Source organism: Pithys albifrons, chromosome 12, assembly GCF_047495875.1.
Source record: "Pithys albifrons albifrons isolate INPA30051 chromosome 12, PitAlb_v1, whole genome shotgun sequence".
Classification (NCBI taxonomy): Eukaryota; Metazoa; Chordata; class Aves; order Passeriformes; family Thamnophilidae; genus Pithys; species Pithys albifrons.
Window position 1 is genome coordinate 10,392,214 of NC_092469.1, and position 19,179 is coordinate 10,411,392.

Here is a 19,179-nt window from a genome sequence, read left to right on the forward strand (position 1 = left end):
ATTTCCCCTTCTCTTCCATTCAGTGAAATGATCTAAAGGCACAAACAAGAGTGTCATGAAGTCTGCAGAGTCATGACGTTCACACATAATGTTTGCAATAAACAAGCACCCCTCAGACAATGCAGGGCCATGCCCTGGACATTTTGTGCTGTGTGGCCATTCACAACTAAATAGAGATTACAAATGTCAGTCTAACCGGATGTATAAATGTGTCTTTTCAACAAAGAGGTTTTTCAGGGAGTGGTGTAGCAAGCTCTTGTCACTACACACTGTCATCTCTTTCACATTCTAGCATGTTAATAAAAACCAAATTATATTCAAGGAACTACATCTCTTCTGTATTAATCTCAACAACCCAATGATTCATCAAAGTTCTCCAGCTCTAATTTCTCAATGAACTGATAATTTTGCAGTCTGAAATAACTAATATATTCCCAAGGAAAAGAAAGATAGTCAAATTAAGTGTCACTCAATCAAAAAGACTAAATTGATTCTAATTGCCATCAATGCTCTCTGTTAAGAACATAAACTGCACAAGGTCAATCCCAGCCAAACACATCACACCTGTTTTCATAGCTAAAGAAAGAGCAGATCCACAGTGTACTCTTTTATTACATTGATCCCCAGGGACTACTTGGAAACCTCTTGAGGAAGGACAGAGGAAGAGCGTAATTATGCGAAAATGCACAGCATATTCCAGAAATAGTTGTAATAATGGTGAAAGTTCTGAGGCTCTCACTATGCCCAAGTAAAAGATTAAGACCAAACCCACACCTCTCCGCCTATTTTTCCACAACACTAACGCTGCCTACAGAATTAACTCCATCTGAAGGAGAGTCAAAGGCTGCTGCTGTTACTTGTTCATTGCCTTCTAACCAAAGATAATTTGATGAGTGAAATTATATTAAAAAAATTCCAATAAAACCTAATTCTCTGAACTCATGGAGAAATATAATTCCAATTGAAATCAATGGTATTTATGGGTCTAAGTGCCTTGGAGACTAAATCTTAGTATGTATTTTACTACAATGTAATAATCAATAGTTCTCAGGGCGAGAGGACTAGTACTGTTCCAGATCTGTTATGAAGATGAGGGTACTTTTTACCAGATGTCTCTAAGGAGACTGAAAATAGGTATTTGCTTTATTATAGATCATGAGAAAAATATTAAAAGTTAAATCAGTTTCTTTTAATAAATACATGTGAACAAGTACCATCAAAAGGACAACCACTGATTTATTCATCTGGTTATCAGATATAGTGACTGAGCAAACCTGTTGTGCTAAAAGATTCACAGATAAACAGACATCCATTGACAGCATTGACTATCATGAGTTCTTCCATTGAAAAAATACAGTAAAAGTTCCATAAGACATCAATAATGTGTATTTCTAAGACGAAGAATCAAGTAAAAATTATTCTTTTCCCATGTTATTTTAGATAAAAGTTTCTAGGTACAAAAACAGGGGAGAAAAGGAATGTAAAATTACATTAGGCAGAAGTATAAAGTTTTTCTTTATGTAGAATTTACATGTAATTTTCTATTTTTTAAACACATTTTACCTGACTATTTGCACTGATCTCTAACTACTCGAAAGCTTGGTGGCTTGGTATCAGGAGTTCACTCTCTGACAAATATTGCAGCTTTAGTCTCAGTTCTTTTGGAAATCAGGCCTTTACCTACTTAAAGTTTCCAGTATTTATTTTGTTGGATTTTTCCACCAGGTCATTTCAGTTTGAGTTCCAGTCTCCTATATTATTTTGAAAGCAGCGAGTTGGCAAATTTCTCTTTCATACACATCCACAGTTCATTGCCTTTGGAGATGGCTCCAGATAATAATAATTGAAAATTACATATACCCATTAGCAGAAGAACATCCAAACAAACAGAAATCAAACAAAAAGAACACTGTTTAGGAAAACCTTTAGAACTTAACCTGGGCTTTTCCTTGCCCCAGCTGGCAGAAGGGTGTCTAGATTGGGCATGTTCATAAATACCAGCTTTTAAAAGAAATCTGTTTTCTCTACAGTAAAATTAATTTGAAGAAAAGGTCTATCACAAAATACAACATTTTGTGTTTCCACTTTGAAAAAGCTTTGGAGGCAATTTATTCTACTGAGCTAAAAACCAAAAGCAACTACCACACTATGTAGTCAACTCCTGCTAAAGCAGCTTGCTTACAGAATACCCCATTGATGCAGCATATAAGTATACATATAATATTCATAAATTTGTACATAATGGGATTGGTTAGGCTATCTTAAACCAGATTTGGTAAAAGAAAACCAGTAGGCTTTGAGCTTCCTTTAAATATACCCACCTAACATGAATAATTCATTCCAATTCACTGCAGTTGTAAGCTGATGAGAACTAAATAGTAGACACCAACATGATGGGAGTTCTTTTATAATGTCCATTTTTAAAGGAACCGAACTAAAATTCTGTCTTCAGTTACAAATGAAAAGGCAGGATTCAGACTTCAAAGCATCCAGTTCTTTCTAGAAAAAGAAGAGAAAGGAGAGATCATTTTTATGCTAACAAAGGTAGAAATAATGCCTTTTTTCTCCAATCTTTTCAATAAAAGATGGATATTGTTGGTCTATTGTGGATTTAACCTACATATTGAGGGCTGGACCAGTTCCATACTGACAAATAACCACTGCTCTTATCCCAAAAATCTGCACCACAGTTTTGTCTATGTATAGTTCTTGTGTGAGACAGTCATGGAAAGAAAGAGCATCACCCTACTTCTTCTCATAGTGGCCCTTGACTAACCTGACTTCACAAAGCTATTCAATATTTCTAAGTTAACTATCTTTTCCTCTTCTTATGCTGCAAGAGCCACAGTTACAATAGGGAGCATTATTTTTACACAGCCTGTCTGATTTTATCTTTCATCGTTTGCAAAGAATAAAACAGAGCAGTGAGGAGGAAAAGATGTTCTTCAAACACCTGTCCTCTTATACCTTTGCAGTATTCTTAGTGCTCAGTTGTGAGCTGGGCAGTGTCAGGGCAAGTGTGATCATAAATTTTCTTGTGACATTGTAAGTGTCTTTTTACATGATTGCTATTCCTTAGCAATTATCTTTGCTAATCAATATTTAGTAAGTATAAGTATGGCCAAACTTCCCGAACGAAGATTTGGGAAGGGCTGTCCCCACGTGGGTGTGCCCTTCCAGCCTGCGCAGTGGATTTTAGGTGAGGCTCAGCGTGCGCAGAACTGGCCCCACCATTTAAGTCCTGAGGTTCATCTGCCACGGCCGAGCGAGCTTGGACGGTGCCAGTGAAGTCCTCAGGACTAGAACCTACAGCACCCGGCATTTCCCAGGAGGTCTCCCATCCAAGTCCTAATCCGGGGCTGACCCTGCTTAGCTTCCGAGATCTGACGGGATCGGATGTCAGGGAGGCATTTAACTGCCCTCAATATTTAGTAGTCTTCAGATGAAAGGCCCAGGTGAAGTTCTAGTGTCACATTGTAGACTTCAGATGTGCCTTTTGGTAATCATAGAAACCCAGCAACTTGTCTTCAAGAAAAGCAGCAAAAGGTCAGGGACCGTTCTTATAGTTTGATGTGACATGAGTTCGATGTGTGGAGACAGCAGCTGGTTTACACTGACTCCCCATACACTGAGTATCGCAACAATTCACAGTTAAACAATGCCCCATTCCTTAAAAAGCTGTAATCCAAGTTGTGACCAAGTTATGTGAATAAAATTAAATTGACAAACTTAAGCTATGTACAGATTGTGATTTTGTTATAGTTTCCTGTTTTACAATAGTTTCTAAAATGTCATGTTTTATGGTCAGGTACAATGCTCTTAGCCAGCTCTGAAGAATACAGATCATTCCTTAACAGTTACAATGTGAATGCAGACCAATAACCTGTCTTGATCTCTTCCAGAAACTGCATTAAAAGCAGAACTCCATGTCGTGTCTCCTGAGGAGATGCCTATTTTAACAGAAGATGAGAAAACAAAAGAAAATCAGCCACAATATTGTATTTTCCAAAGTTCTGCAGTAGTGAAGCTTTTGGAGACTTTCAGGAATTAATACCCTTTCAGTCAACCAGATGAAGTATGTACAGAGTGGAAAGAGAAAATGACACTGGGTACATCTGTCCTTAGGCAATGAGGAGGACATTTCTCTCACCTTTCTTCTGAACTACTTCTGTCCTTAGCTCTGGTAACTTGGAATAGCTCCAAATTCCAAACCTCAATGGAACAGCCCTACTTTATATCATCTACTTAAGAGCTCCAGCATTAGGTATTGATAAATCCAGGATAAATGGCTATCTATCTTGTCTCTGTGGGTGGATGACTAACATAAAATACAAAAGCTTTTTAAATGGAAACAGCTATTAGTAAATTGTTTGCCCAAAATACAAGTGTAAGTTTTAAAACTCTTAGCATTTGGAACCTGATGCTTGATATTCTCCAAATCAGTTAAACAGAATTCAAGGCATATGTATATGAGATATGTGCCTAAACAGTGTCACTGACCATTTCTTTCTGTTAGCATAAAATGCTCCAAGTTGCTTGTCAGTTCATGAAGTATTTAAAATATTCAGTAAACAAATTGTTACTAATGCTATAAAATTGCACTATGAAAAAAATGTTATCCTTAAGCTGCCAAGTGTTTAAAATGTAGATATGAACTTTCTTTTGCCTCTATTTTACCAGAAGAAAAGTCTTTCTCATACAAAAATATTAGAGGGTTTCTTTATTTCATTATAGTACACCAGCTTTTGTCAGTAATGGGACAAGATTCTGTAAACAGTGGGCCAATAACAAGCCAAATTAAATTCTCAGATTACTAGACAGGTTAGTCAGGCATTTCCCAGTTGCATCTTTGGGTTATTGTTTTTTGTATTATACGAAAATATATTTAATTTCAATTTGGAATTTGCCTACGATAGATATTTAAATACATTTTTCTCCTGCTAAGCACATTTGGACTAGGAATTCCTTCCAATTGCTAAAAAAAGTTTGAAATTCCTGAAATTTCAGTGGAGCCACTGGGCCAAATGTGTTTCAGATGTAAATCTAGATAAATGGATTTACTGCACCAACAATGGACCACAGTGGTGTTTTACTTACCCCTACATATGCTTTGCCTCTCAATTGTATTCCATTTTCTATGCAACACTGCTAATAAAGATAACACCTTTGATGTTTTAAAGGTATTTGAAAGCCTTCTGGGAAAAAGGGACAGTTTTAATAAATATTAATCTTCCATTTCTATTAGTGACTACATTTAGAAATATATAATCCTATGAAGAGTACCACTGCACATGTATATAGTCAGAAAAAAATCACAAACTTTTGTACCTTGCAAAGTACACGAGACAATTATGCAAAGCTGAAATGTGGAGCAATTAAAGCCTTCACCAATAGTGGGGGCTCATAGTAACAACAGTGTATTTAAAAATTAGCAGGAAAAGAAGAATGTATAGAGTATGCAACTACTATTCAAATAGCAGTAAGAAAAAGTTTTATTTTGAAGAATGCTTTGACATAAGCCTTCTGGGATTTCACTTAAAAGACATCCTGCCTTCCCATTTTCTTTAGTTTTTTGGGGGATAGAGTGAGACAGCCTTCATGTAACATCTATTGCCACCCTTTCAGGTGGTTGTGGTCACATGCACCCTTTGATGTGTGTTTGCAGAAAGAACTGTGTATTCCTCAAGTTTCAACTTGACTGAGCCTACCCAGCTCAGCCAGCAGTGCCACTGAAGCATGGTATCAGTCTGATGATAAACTGAATAAGCTCCTTGCACACTGAGCACTTACTTATGTACAGACACATCAAAACAGGTTTGCCACACCAATTTCAGTTTCAAATTCTTGTACTTCTTGGAGGAATAAATCAAAACCAGAAACCACATTGACTTTTTCTTTGGACACTGCTTAGAGATACAGCAGCTCTCTTGCAAGACTTTCTAATCACCTTAGTGGCTTAAGCAATTTCCCTAACAGCTCATTCTCCAGATGTAAAGGAAGAGATGTGTAATTTCCTTTTTTGGTTTTACTTACCTGCTTATTTCAGAACAGTGAAAAAGATGCATCAAAACCATAGACTTCAAGCAACCTTACTCTGCCAGGCATATAACAAATACTATTCCTAATCAAAACATCTATAGACACTATGATATTTCAGTGGTTTAGAAAGGCTTCTCAGTTTTGTTGGGATTAAAAGAAGGAAAAGACAACACCCGTAAAATTCTAATTAGGGATAGAAACACCTTTATTAAAAAGCAAAACAAAACAAAACATCAACAACAACAATAACGACCACTAGTATGTAAATCAAGCCCGCCTGTCCCCCACTTCCAAATAATTCTCATTTCTTTTTACAGCCTACTGGCTAGTGCCATCTTGCCTTATTTACACTGCATACTGACTATCAGAAAACCATACAAAAAATTTCATACTTCAATTTCAGCCAACGGTAATGGAAAGTGTAACCTAAATTGCCTTACAAACGCTTCTTGCATTTATAAGTGAATTAAACTAAACTTCTGAGAAACCTGCCTGCTCAGTGCTATTGTGAACAGTATGAAGTAGATCTGAGGCAGGAGCACGGATGGGGTATATCCCATTTGCATAAGGAAGATAGCTCCTTTGTAAACATTGATACAGAATGGCAAGTCTAGCAATGACTTTTTCCCCCCTAAACTCTCTCCCCTCTGACTTACACATCCTTGTAATATATACTGTTGTTTTGACTTGAGCTATGCACCCAAATAGACTATTTGTGGAGTATTTGTGATGCACAGATCTATTATGCACAGCTATCAGAGGTCAAACACAGAGCAATTCTATACCTCTGATGTCAGCCTGAACAGAAGCATTGTTCTTGGCAGTGACAGGAAAAAGGCACCACATCCAAATTACTGAAAGCCTTCTCATGGCAGAAGAAAAAGCTGTCAGTTTAACAGCTGAACACAGAAGGTTCAACCAGTATATATCCTTCTCATTCAAGTAACATGAAACCCTGGAAAAAAAAAAGGAAAAAAAAAAAGAAAAGGGGTGGATAAAAAAAACCTGGAACTGTGTCAGATTTTTTAAGTTGGAAAAGCTCTTGTCAATGCTGAACAAAGAAAACCAGCCATTTGTGTTGCCAAGACAGTGCTACTGAATTAGAAAATAAAAGAGAAAGAAGGAGCCTTGATATAAATATATAATGTGCATGTCTGTACCAAAAGAGAAAATATTCTAAATTTACTAGTTTCCTATTTACACTGCAAAGTAGGATGCAAACTGTGTGAATATCTGTTAACATGCACACTCACACATAGGTATATGCTGATCTATAGTAAATCTATAAAATTTGTCCCCTATGTATATTTCCCCTTTCTCTGTTTCATTACTCAAAACAAAAATAGTTCTCTCTAATTACCAGCCTCATATCTTATTCATGCTCAGTGCTTGTTCCTTGAATAGCATCCCCAAACTCCACAGCTGTACTTAAAGAGCGAGGAGACATCTTCCCTCCCTGGGGTGAATGACCCCTTCACGCATCTTTGACTAAACAGACCTTAGCATGTCAACAGCTATCTAATAATGATACAAGAAAAGAATCTTATGCCTCTGGTCTATATGAAATAAGGTGTAGGCTGTGTCATGCCCCGAGGCTACAATCCCCTCACCATTCCCCTGGAACAAAGTATTGCTCAGTGTAACGGGAAGCTCTTTGGAACTACAGCAATGATAAGCACCAAACCTTCTCTTTTATTTTTTCCTCTCATAGTTCTAAAACATACACTGAGTGAACAGCAAGCATTTGTGGGAGCTAAGTGTGTCATTCAGCTTACAGGCTATATTTCATTTTCTAATGCATAAGTAAGAGAGATTTAAAATGCCGGTAAATAGTTCTAACCCAGCTACATCACACAAGTGCAGCATTAGATGGGGAATGTGTACGCATCCGTCATCTGATCTGCCACATGATCCTTGAAGAAATATCAGTCCTGATAGATGCTTTACTAGTTTTGTTTTTCACTACCACCAGATAAGCAGTTTAAAAAGTGATGCTAATTTTTAGAAGAACCATGAGAAGTAATGTGAGGAGACAGTTGTACACAGTCACAGGTTGCATTCAGAATATCAAAATGTTACTCTCTGCCAACATTAAAGAAAGAATTGACTTTAATTTCATTCCTGTGCGTTACTGTTGCTTTTTTGTCATTACAAAGCAAAAAAAGATCATTTTTGCTGATTAGAAGTTCCCATGCTCTTCTTATTTATCTCACACTTGAAGTCACAACACTCATGACAACATAATTGTCTCCATAGAAACTAATTGAGTTCTCACGAAATGGAGCATTTGCACAATATTTGGACCCTGTTTACTGAAAACCTACTAAACGTTTGTACTGCACAAACTGTCACCACTGGCAGATTTCATAGAAACCCATGAACCAGTTTAGTAGGAATTCATTAAAACAGTACTGTTTTCCACCTCTAACCAGCCAAAAAATAAACCAATCATTACATTAGGGCCAAGTAAAGTTCTCAGCTGCTCAGAATCAGGATACATGCCTTGGTGTTCTTTTACACTCGGGTGTAGCTCTGTTCAACCCAAACTGTGCACTAGGTTTCTGATTACTATGAATTGTCAACACATGGCACTGACTCACAAACCAAAGAAAACACTGAATACTGTTTAGTATAAAATGGATTCTAAGGTCAAGATCCTATTACCTTTATTTTTCATCTGCTTCTAATTTTAGATCTTTAGTCATCGAGGATCTCTTTAGGCTCAACTTTGACATCAAACTAAATTCCCCAAACCTCCTCAAATACATATTTTCTATAAAAGCCCTTAAGAAACAGTGGACTTCTGAATTTTTCTTTATTTCACTGCAATAAATTGTAAAATAAGGCTGTATTCCTTTGCTATATCAATGCCTGGAATTGCTTTCGTACATAACGCTGTGAGATACCTTGCTTAACTTCATTCTTTAGGCTCCCTTTATAGCAATAAGTAGGTTCTGGCAGAAAATGGCTCAATCCACATACTCAAAACAAGTACTTAAGAGTAAGGTGGTGTCTGGAAATGAAGTTAGTGGCAAAATTATTAACCCCCAAATGATAGCACTTCCTCCTGCACGGCAGACCTGTGAGGTCACCCTGATCATCCAGCTGTGCATCACATTCAAGAGGAGAGGGCACATCTCATCAGTGATTTAAAAAGGTGAATGCAAGACAAATCTAGTGATACTCTTCCCAAAAACAGTATCTAAATTTGTCAATAGCTCTAATGGATTGCTATCTGCTAAACCTCTCTCAATAGAAAATGTGTCTTATCACTTAGTTAACAGGGGTTGGGTGGGATGGGTTGTCTTTTTTTTTTTTTTTTGACTATGCAATGAGAAGGAAAAACAGGATTCTGGAGCATCTGATGATCAGAAGAGCCTGAATATCTCAGGACCAGCCCACTTACATATATGATAGTTCCATTTGATGCTGTCTTAGATTCTTGCCAGAAAAGAAACAGATGGTGCCAATAAAAGGCAAAAATGAACTTCATTCTTCCATAAGAAGGCAATAAACCCCAGTATAGTATTATTATTTTCCATAAGTCGGGTCTTAACACCTAGGGGACAAAAGACGAAAAATTGAAAAAAAACCCAAAAAACCACAAACCTTTTCCTTTTGTTCCAAAGCTTTGATGTCATCACTGTTGGTTTTTGGAAAAGAGCTTGCAAAACTTTAAAAATCCTTTCTAGCTTTTAGGTTGCTCTACGTAGAAATATAGAAAGGATGTCAGTGTAGGGTTACAGACCAGATTACACTTCTCTTTGCTGCCAGATGTATGTGGGCTGGAGGGATAAATAAGATGCATGAAGTTTGTAGTTATCTCTTTTCCCATATATTGACAGAATACATTTCACAATGCAATGACTGAGGATTTTTCTTTTTCTTTCTCTCCCATGCCTATGATCCCCTGGGTATGTGAATGTTTTTCTTCTCTCCTTTCCTCATTCTGGCTTGCAGGTTTATCCTGCACACCTGTGAGAGCAGGAGCTTTCAGTCACAAAGAGCTGCAGAGCTCTCATGTCAAGGAGGAGATATAATTTGGAGCATCTTTTTCAGCTTCATTAATAACAAAACACCTGTGAGCTAGGGAGTTTAAGAGATTGTGTCTTCATCATTTATGAATCTTCCTCCCTGCTGTGGCACTTAGCTCTTTGCCAGCTCAACCTGGCACAATTCCTCAGCATCCAAAATTAAAAAAAAAAAAAAGGGAAAAAATGCCCTTTTGTCTCTAATGAAAACAGTGTGGACGGAAAAGGCAGCATGCTGGGAGAAAACAGCACTAGGAGCTGAAAGCCTAACCCTGCTAGATCTGGTAAGAGTGACAAGGCTTGACATTGCTGCCTATTTATTCTCAGTTTGACACTATTTTTTTTGTTTGTTTTAAGAAAAGTAATGGCCAAGGGAAAATCTAATCCTAATGATTCAACTGTGACATTAAAGCTGCTGCTCTTCTCCACAGTCCCACTGCAAACTTACCATAGTCCATTGAATTTTTATCAATGAATAAAATAGCTGTGGCAAAGGCAGAGAACAGCTTCTAAGCCTATCTTTCCATAATAAGTTGTCAAAGGGAAGAACTGCCATTAACACATTCTCTCCATGAAAGGTTAAACCCTATCACAGAGATTTATTTTTTAAATCATTGTCTTTACTGGAAGGCTTCAAGGAACACTCTCACAAAATGTTCCATTCTGAAGCACTACCAAAGGAATGGCATTTGATTTGCAACCAAACTAACAGCAGCTATACAACATGCTGTGGTTAATTTGACCTCTGAGGACACTGAAGCACTTTGCAACTATCCCAGACTCCCAGGCACTGGAATCGTCTTTTGATATCATCTGAGTTATTGCCATCCCCCATGAGCCTTTTGAAAGTCTCTCAATACAAGTGTTAGGACCTAGGACTCCTTTGGCAGACAGTGTAAATGCAAGGCAGAGATCATTGAATAAATCAACTATTACATCTCACAGTGTTGTTCAATAGGATAAAATAACATGGAGATCTGATAGATAACCCTATCTAACTGTAGCAGACACCACAGTGACGACCATCGAAGGACTTTAACTGATGCTATAATATTAGCATCAAATCTTGGATAAGAAACCACTTCTCTAAATGCCAAAGAGTCACTAAGGCACAGAAGTGAATGACCAGATCTGTCTTTTGTGCCTTTTAAAGAACAAACCATGGCTCCTGTCATTGCTTCTGCTTTTACTTTGGGGATGGAGTAGGGGGTGCATTTCTGTCCACCATCTTTGTACTGCTGCTGAGCACTCCTGGGCTCCTGCCTATTGCGGTGCATGTGGATAAAACATTCAGATTTTTACAAACCTGAGAAATACATTTGTTTTAGAGTATACAGATTTTGCTCACAATATCTGTTTTAGGTACACCTTGCAGAAGAAATGTAGTAAAAATAATGGTTTGAAACACAACTCCTGAGGAAGAGTTGATGTACCGCAAGGCATTTCTGGCTGCCCTTGAGTTGTGCTACTCTGTGACATAACCACATGTTCTGCAAGCAGAAAATGAGTGCATCTGTTATTCATACTCTGGTGCTTCATCATATAAACAATGACTTGAACCTGCCCCATCAGGGCTGCCATCCTGGTTCATTAACAGATCGTGCAACGAGTGTAACCCTAACATGAACGAGTGTCTCTGTGGGATATGCCTGACTTCAAGTTCAAATCCAAACACAAAGAAATCCAGCTGAGACCTTTGTTCTTTTCTCACGTGGCAAGCACTGAAAACCCCACTGGAAATTCAGAATGATAAAATGCCTACTGTGAGTTTCTACAGAGGGGAGGCTTTAATGTTCAGTACCTATAACATTCAGTACCTATGGTTTGTGGAAGACCAGGTTTCAATAGCTCCCTTCCCATAGATTAGCTGGTAACTTTGGAAATGCATATACTAAAACCTCTCCACAGAAAAAAACCCTAATGTTTTTAGAAATATACTATTCAAAAATTCATGCAGTTCTTATGTTCTTGAATATTCCCAAGTTCAGTGTTACAGCATAACTAACTTCTGGACGGAAAACCTGAATTGCTTTAAATGGTATGACATTTCACTGCAGCACGGGTTGACAAGTACAATTCAGACAACTCAGTGCTAGGTTCTGAGTCACTGTTTAATTTGTAAAGAAAACTGAAAAGTTTCTTAAATATGTATTCTTTTGGGGAAAAAAATCACCGTAGGATGGAAACTACAAGATTGGAGCCCAAAGGCTGAAATAAAGACATAATATTGAAGAAATAAAACAAACAAACAAACAAAAAAACCTGAAAGAGATCCACAGTGAAAAGAGGGTATAAGAAAACAACAGAAAGAAAAAAGGGAATGTGAAGGAATTTTCTCCTTATGGTTGAGTCCCTATTCTCTCGTGCTAATTACCATATACTTTAGAAGATAGTAAGACAAAATAAGCAGATGAGATCAACAAGAGCAATAAGCCCCATTCACAGATTAAAAGCAGGTGGCAGAATGAGAGAATAACATGAATGGGGAGGACTTCTGGTCTGAAGGAGAAAGACAACATGGACACAGCTCGACCAGACCAGGCTCACGGCATGGCTGAGGAGAGGGGCAGCACCATACAGGGCATCTTTCTCACCCAAGTAACATGAAACCCCAGAAAGAAAACTAGAACCCTCACATGTTTAAAGTTACAAAAGCTTTTGTCAGTGCCAAACAAAGGACACAACTGAGGCAGTGCCATTGGATTAATAAATAAAAGGCAGAGTTTCAACATCTATTAATAATCTAAGTATACAGACTCTGCTACGTTTGCAATGTATATATCTCTCCTTACTGAAAGATACAATCACACCTTCTAATATAATATTTACTTATAACTAATGTACTTAGTGCATAAGTAAGCATTATTCAGAAAACAGAAATTATATGTGTACAACATAGGGCATATATGTACAAATAATCACCCACTGAGAAGAGGATCTTCACATCACAGGCTTCTCTGCTGTCTTTCCTACATCCCAGCAGATGAAGGTCTTCATAAACCCAGGATCAGCTCTGACAGCCTACAGCAGGCTGTCACTGGGTGCCTCTGCTCCGGCAACCCAATTGTACTGTTAACATTTAGAACCACAATCAACAAGACATATGAAATATTTTGCATGTATTGGAGTTGAGTAGCTTCTAAATTTAAAAAAAACTGAGCATATTGCCCATTCAAGTGGGGTATTCCTTGTTATTTTGATGTTAGATGTGATTTGCAAGGCCAACAAGTTAACAGCACAACCAATAGCTAACAAATCTGTAACATATGGATGTGGCTCTAGAGATGACAAACATGCTCTGACTCACCTGCAGTTTATTTTCTGGTATACATAGATGCCTGCACTCAGGATTTCTCCAGACTCTTTCCCAGTATTGCCAACAGTTAACAAATTGGGAGCAATTTCAACCAAGAGTTTCACAGACCAGCAATATAAATAGTCTTTAGAAATACGGCAGGTCCATCTCTTTAATAAGCATTTGTCATTAACTTCTATAAGCCTTTGGCTGGAGAGGTGAGGGGAAAGAAGAAATAACAAAAAGAAAAAGCAAGTGCTGCCTTACTAATTAACCATAATGGTGGTTAAAACACAGGATTTTCCAGCACCTTCAGCAAGGAACTGGTTGGGCAACAGGTAAGCCAGAAGCTTGACCAAAATACTGGCTTGAATAACCTGGAGGGTTGAAGGGAACTTCTACTTATGGGAAAAAAAAATCCATCAGATATCTGTCTTCTGTTGTTTATATTATTGACCTGATCACTTGGCAGGGGAGGTGAACAATGTGAAGTCAAATTCCCAAATGGTTTAATTTGGCACAGCTTAATTCAGCTTTAATTTAGCACAGTTTCATTGACTGCAGTCCAGCTGAGCTGATTTATTCCAGTTAAAGGGTGGCCTCATTCTAGTGTAACTGGTGAAAACTATTATTCACCGAAAGCATGATCATAAAGAAAAAGGTATTGAGAGGCATAGTATGAAATACAGAGTGTTGATATACTGAATGCTAACAATGTTTATTGCAAAGACAGCTCACTCTTTCACTGCTGTGATTACAGTTGCCTTTTTTTACTACAGAGCGAAAGAAGAACATCTTTATTGTTTGGAAGTCCATGTGCTCCTCCTATTTATCTTGCACTTGAAATCTTTACCCTTAGTTTTTGACAACATAATTATCTCCATGGAAACCAGCTAAATTGTCATGAAAAAGAATGCTTACGTAAGCTCAGGACCTGCTGCCTTCCCAGTAATCATGAGTACTGTACAGAGCTGCCATCGTGGGCACATCTCACATGGGTCTACCCCTGTGGAAATACCAAAACATGCTGCTTTTCCTGTTCATCCAAATTATACCACTTACTACACTAGGGCTTCATAAATATCATACTTTTTCAATGCAATGAAGAATTACTCTGGTTTGATATTCAGATATCTCTATGACTACCTAAGGTAGGCTTATGATGATTTATAAAACAGGACAATCTATGGAAGGTGTCACGAAAAGCAACAATGCTTTACAAAACTGAATTCCCAATTTCATAACCTGAAGATACAAGTCTAGCAAGGAGAATATTTCCTAACTTGAGTTAGAAGTTCATATCATGGAAGCTTAGCAACAATGAGAAGATTAAGTATGGGAGTTTTATTAAAGTATTTTTTCCCTTAGTGGTTTTGAAAATCCCACTGCACACTATTAGTTGCAACTATGCTGGGCCAATCCTATTAGCTCTCTCCATTAAGTGTTCACAACTTTCCCTGGAAGATGTGTTCCTCCATTTCAGTACATATTTCATAAATTAATTGCAGGTTTTCTTACAGTGAAGTTGCATTCATTTTATTTTAAATTCAGCATGCAGTGATGCTTTGGATAACATTACAGAGAGACCCTTGAATACTTCATCATACTTAATAAATAAATAAATGTGTATATACACACAGAGATTTTTTCTGGGGATAGAGGAAAGGGTATTGTGTAGTAACATACCATGCATTTATAACGTATTGCAGATATCTAAAGGCCAAATTATTTTTAGCTTGCTTTCCTAAAGAAATGAGTCTTTTGTGCTTGTGCCTCTGTCTGTTCCTTTGAATCTGCTGGCCAGTTCCCCTCGACAGATAGGCAGTATTGTCAGAGGGATTGTTGCTAAAGATTTCACAAAGACAGAGCCAGATACTGTCCCCATTAAAGAGATGGTCAGAGGACTTTGTCCCTGTATGTTCTCACAGTGTTACTGCTGGCTGCTCATGCTAAGGACAGGCTTACCCCTGGGCTAGCAGGGATATGTGCTGTCTTTTGCCCCTGTAACTACACAAGAGTTTATGAGCTACTGGGGAGAGATTACAAAACAGTAAATTAAACAACTTCATCAGAAGACAGGGCTGGAATATGAAAAAGACTCTGAGGTACTGCCATGGAGAAGATGTGATGAGAAGAGATAAAGTTGCTGACACAGAACGTGTTAAGAAATTGGACAGAAATCTGCAAGACTTCATTAGGGAAGGTTCGCAGGGGAGTTGTTCCTGAAAAAACAAGTGCTCTCTTATTGTAAACCAATTAACTGGAATTCACTGTCAAAGGTATTGCTATTTTTGTAAATTATTTCAAGAGAACAGTCATCTAAATTTACTAATGCTTTTTGTTTCAGGTGAATATATAAGGCATTCCTCCCCCAAGCTACTCATTTCTAAAGCTGTCCTATGCTCCAACAACAGCAATTTCATCCCACATTGTATTCAGCAAATTGCACTGAAGCGCATGAAGCCTTCCCATAATCTCTGTAAACATGGCTGTATATCTAAAGGCAACTGTTACATATGGGTCATTATCTATTCTATTGCTTGATAGCTCCTATTCAGGACCATGTCATCTCAGTAAAAATGAAGTTGTTTTGCATTTAGATGCCAAGCAAGATGTTCTAAAATATATAAAATACAAATATTTCCACAAACATAATTTGATATCCATATAGTAAATTATATCATTCATATAATGTCTTTAAACCAAGCAAAATATACATCTGAAGATTTAAAGAGCTCCACAAGCACTAGGTATTTTGCTTTGAATGCATTATTACATGTTTACATATTCCCTTCTCCTGGGCAGTGGTAATGAGTGAATCTGAAATGTTTAGGAGGTTTTGTCACCCATCTGAAATTTAGTATGAATTGATTCAGGAAAACAAGATGCAAGGTACAAAAATTTTCCTGAAACTCAGGATGGTGTTTAACACAGCTTACACATATGGTGTGGCACCTGGTGTTTATTATGTACAAATCAAACAAGCTCATCCTTCTTGTAAAGCATTTCTCCAATATGAGACTGCTTAACTCCCTTATCTTCTATTTCTCTCTAATTTTTAGACGTCATGGTCAAAAGGTGAAAACCACTAACAGGAACATCCCAGTTTGCCACCAGGGAATAGACTGCAGCTGAGTTCCCTATTTCAAAAGCCATTCAGTTTGTGGTCCTGTAAGATTAGGCCACAGGACCCACCCACAACAGCTGAGAGCACTTAGGAGTACCCCTTCCTTTGTTTCATCCTATGAGTATGCATTTCAGAAGCTCTAGATTAGACTGTAAAAACCCATAGCACTCAAAAGTATCTCACATGAGTAGCAGAATGCCTGCAAAATCAACGTAAAATGCACATAAAACAGAATAGGTAACAACCCCCAGTTGAATCAACTTGGTAGGAGTCTTACTGCAAGAGCAAGGCAGCCTCTGTGGTTACCCCAGTGAGATTCAAAGGCAGATTAGTCTTCAATGTCCTTTAATAAAACTGGCCCCCCAGTGTTGCAGAAGAGTGGATACATCCCGTGCAACTGCTACAGGATTCCTAAGGTTCTCCCACAGCCCTTTTCCTTAGGTTTCCATGAGGCAGAACACATTTAATGACCTACCAATTAGCAAAGAAAGGCTTTAATTATATGACAGTTTAATGGCTGGGTTAGAGAGGGCTTGTATTATGAAATTAGATGTCTTACAGGAGCACCTTAGTGAAGCATACACCTCAGTTTTTATTTGCATGTGCTTTTTGGTTTAGATTACCCACAGAGGCCTGAAGAAATGCTGTGGCAGCCCTGTGATTGCACCAAATCGTATAAGGAGAAGGGACCATCCTGCTTCTCTGAGCAGCTGTGTAAGCCAAGTAGCTTTGTAGTACAGCATGTCAGTTACCCATTCCATAATTATCCCTCAGATTCCTGTTTCTTAAACAAAAACAATAAAAACCAAAGTTTCCATCTAGTTTCCATATAGAAAACGTGATGCTGGAGGAAGAGGGCCGCATTTTCATATGGGTTTTTTCTTTCTTTCTTGATATAAAAGGCCAGAATCTGTGATTTTAACTTCTTGTATAAGTGTTTGAATTCACTGTTCTGTAACAGGTCAAAATAAAAGTTGTTCAGTCAGGCAGAAAATAGTAAAAAAATAACAGTAATTCAGAATAAGGACAATCAGAGATGATACATAAATCTCTATAAGAAGCCACTGTACAGCATTTTAATAAAAGACTCCACCATGGTGCTATTTTGTGATACTTTTCAAAAACTAATTCTTTTTCTCAAAGAAGAAATTTAACATTTTTGCCATTGAACACACCTCATTACATTTAACCATGACATGAGGGAAAGTAGTCATACAGTTACATATCATCAATAACAGAAAAAAACCACACTATTGGTAGCAAGTAGATTTATTATGTGGACATATATATAATCTCTGTTAACTTATCCCCCCTACAACTCAGAGTAGGAGTTTCTTTGTCATTGCAACACTGAAGCATCATCTATCATAAGAGGAACAAAAGCCCAAAGCACTGTTTAAGGATGATAACAGGAAAGGCTTGAGAGTTTTTCATGCTTTCAGTAACACAGTTCTGAATCCTTCCTTTCTAAATTATTTCTGTATATTACTATACACAATCATGCATCTATCCAATGGAAGATTTTATCTGGAGGTCAGGATTTAAAATAAAACTCCCACTAAAGTACAAATTGTTCATGTGCTTTCTCAACTTCAGGTTTGTTTTGTTTTTTTCTAGTTTTCACAGCAATTATACTGAACAGATGAAGATATTTGTCATTAAAAAGTTTATACTTAGCGTCAGAGTATTTAGGCCCAATGGTTATAAATTTGTATAAGATAGTACTTCTTTTCATGTCCTTAGTACTTTTCTCAGAGGCATTTCACAAATTATAATTAACAACATCCTGATCAGGTTCATATCTTTATTCTCATTGTACCAATAGAGAAGGAGAAGCATGGGCAGTTTTTTGCAAGATTTTTTAAAATCTTAAAATAAGCCCATGGCAGAGATAAGAACAGAACCCATAATCACAAATGTCCAAATGCTTTGAACACAAAAGCATTAGTTCAGAATGTGTCTCATTCTTGTTTAGAACTATTTTCTATGCTACTAATTTTGTTGACAAAATGCAGCAGAGCACTGAAGTCTTTCAGTGTTTTTTGTCTAGCCATAGGTACATGAGGTATTTATTCACATGTTGACATGAATTGTGTCTATTTAGCCTACGAGAATTCTTTCTTACTCTGTTTCTCTTTCTACTAAGTCTTCAATTTTTCCACCTCTCATCAATCCTCCAGAAGTACAGCACATGCATTTTAATGGAGAATACATCAAAGGTCCACAATGATGCCTGGCTACTCAACAGAATGCCAAACTGGTGAATCACAGCTCACAGACAAAACAGACCAGTCTACACACTCTACATGGGCTCAGGTTTTAATCTCTGTACATGGGAATATACTCAGTGTTATTTCCTGGGCTCAACAACATTCAGCTGCACTTCTACCTTTCACACACAGTTTTTGCAGCCTTCTAGAAATATCAGCAAAATCTCTAACACCTAGATCTGTTAGAACCTTCTCTTTGCCAACCCTCCTGAAAATGTCTGTAAACACATTAAAATTCTACTTGGAGAATTAAAGCAAAAATTGAGATAGAAGGATTTTTGCAGAAGAGTGTTTGAGAGATTTAGATTCTTGTGCTTTCAAAAAGAGACGATAAGAGGAAAGAAAGAATGTAGTTTATCAAGGGGAGATAAGTTATATCTTAGATGAGGTAAGTTCTCTAAAACATTGTCCGCTGGA

At 37.5% G+C, this 19,179-nt stretch overlaps 1 long non-coding RNA gene across 4 annotated transcripts in view; it reads right to left on the bottom strand.

The window, feature by feature from the left end:
- Window positions 1-1,167: 1,167 nt before the first annotated feature.
- The window catches only part of LOC139677652 (uncharacterized), a 42,887-nt gene continuing 24,875 nt past the window's right edge, over window positions 1,168-19,179 (bottom strand). For all 4 annotated transcript variants that reach the window (XR_011698892.1, XR_011698891.1, XR_011698894.1 and 1 more), the window contains one exon: window positions 1,168-2,499. This is a non-coding gene — a long non-coding RNA (uncharacterized lncRNA). The remainder of the gene's footprint in view (window positions 2,500-19,179) is intronic.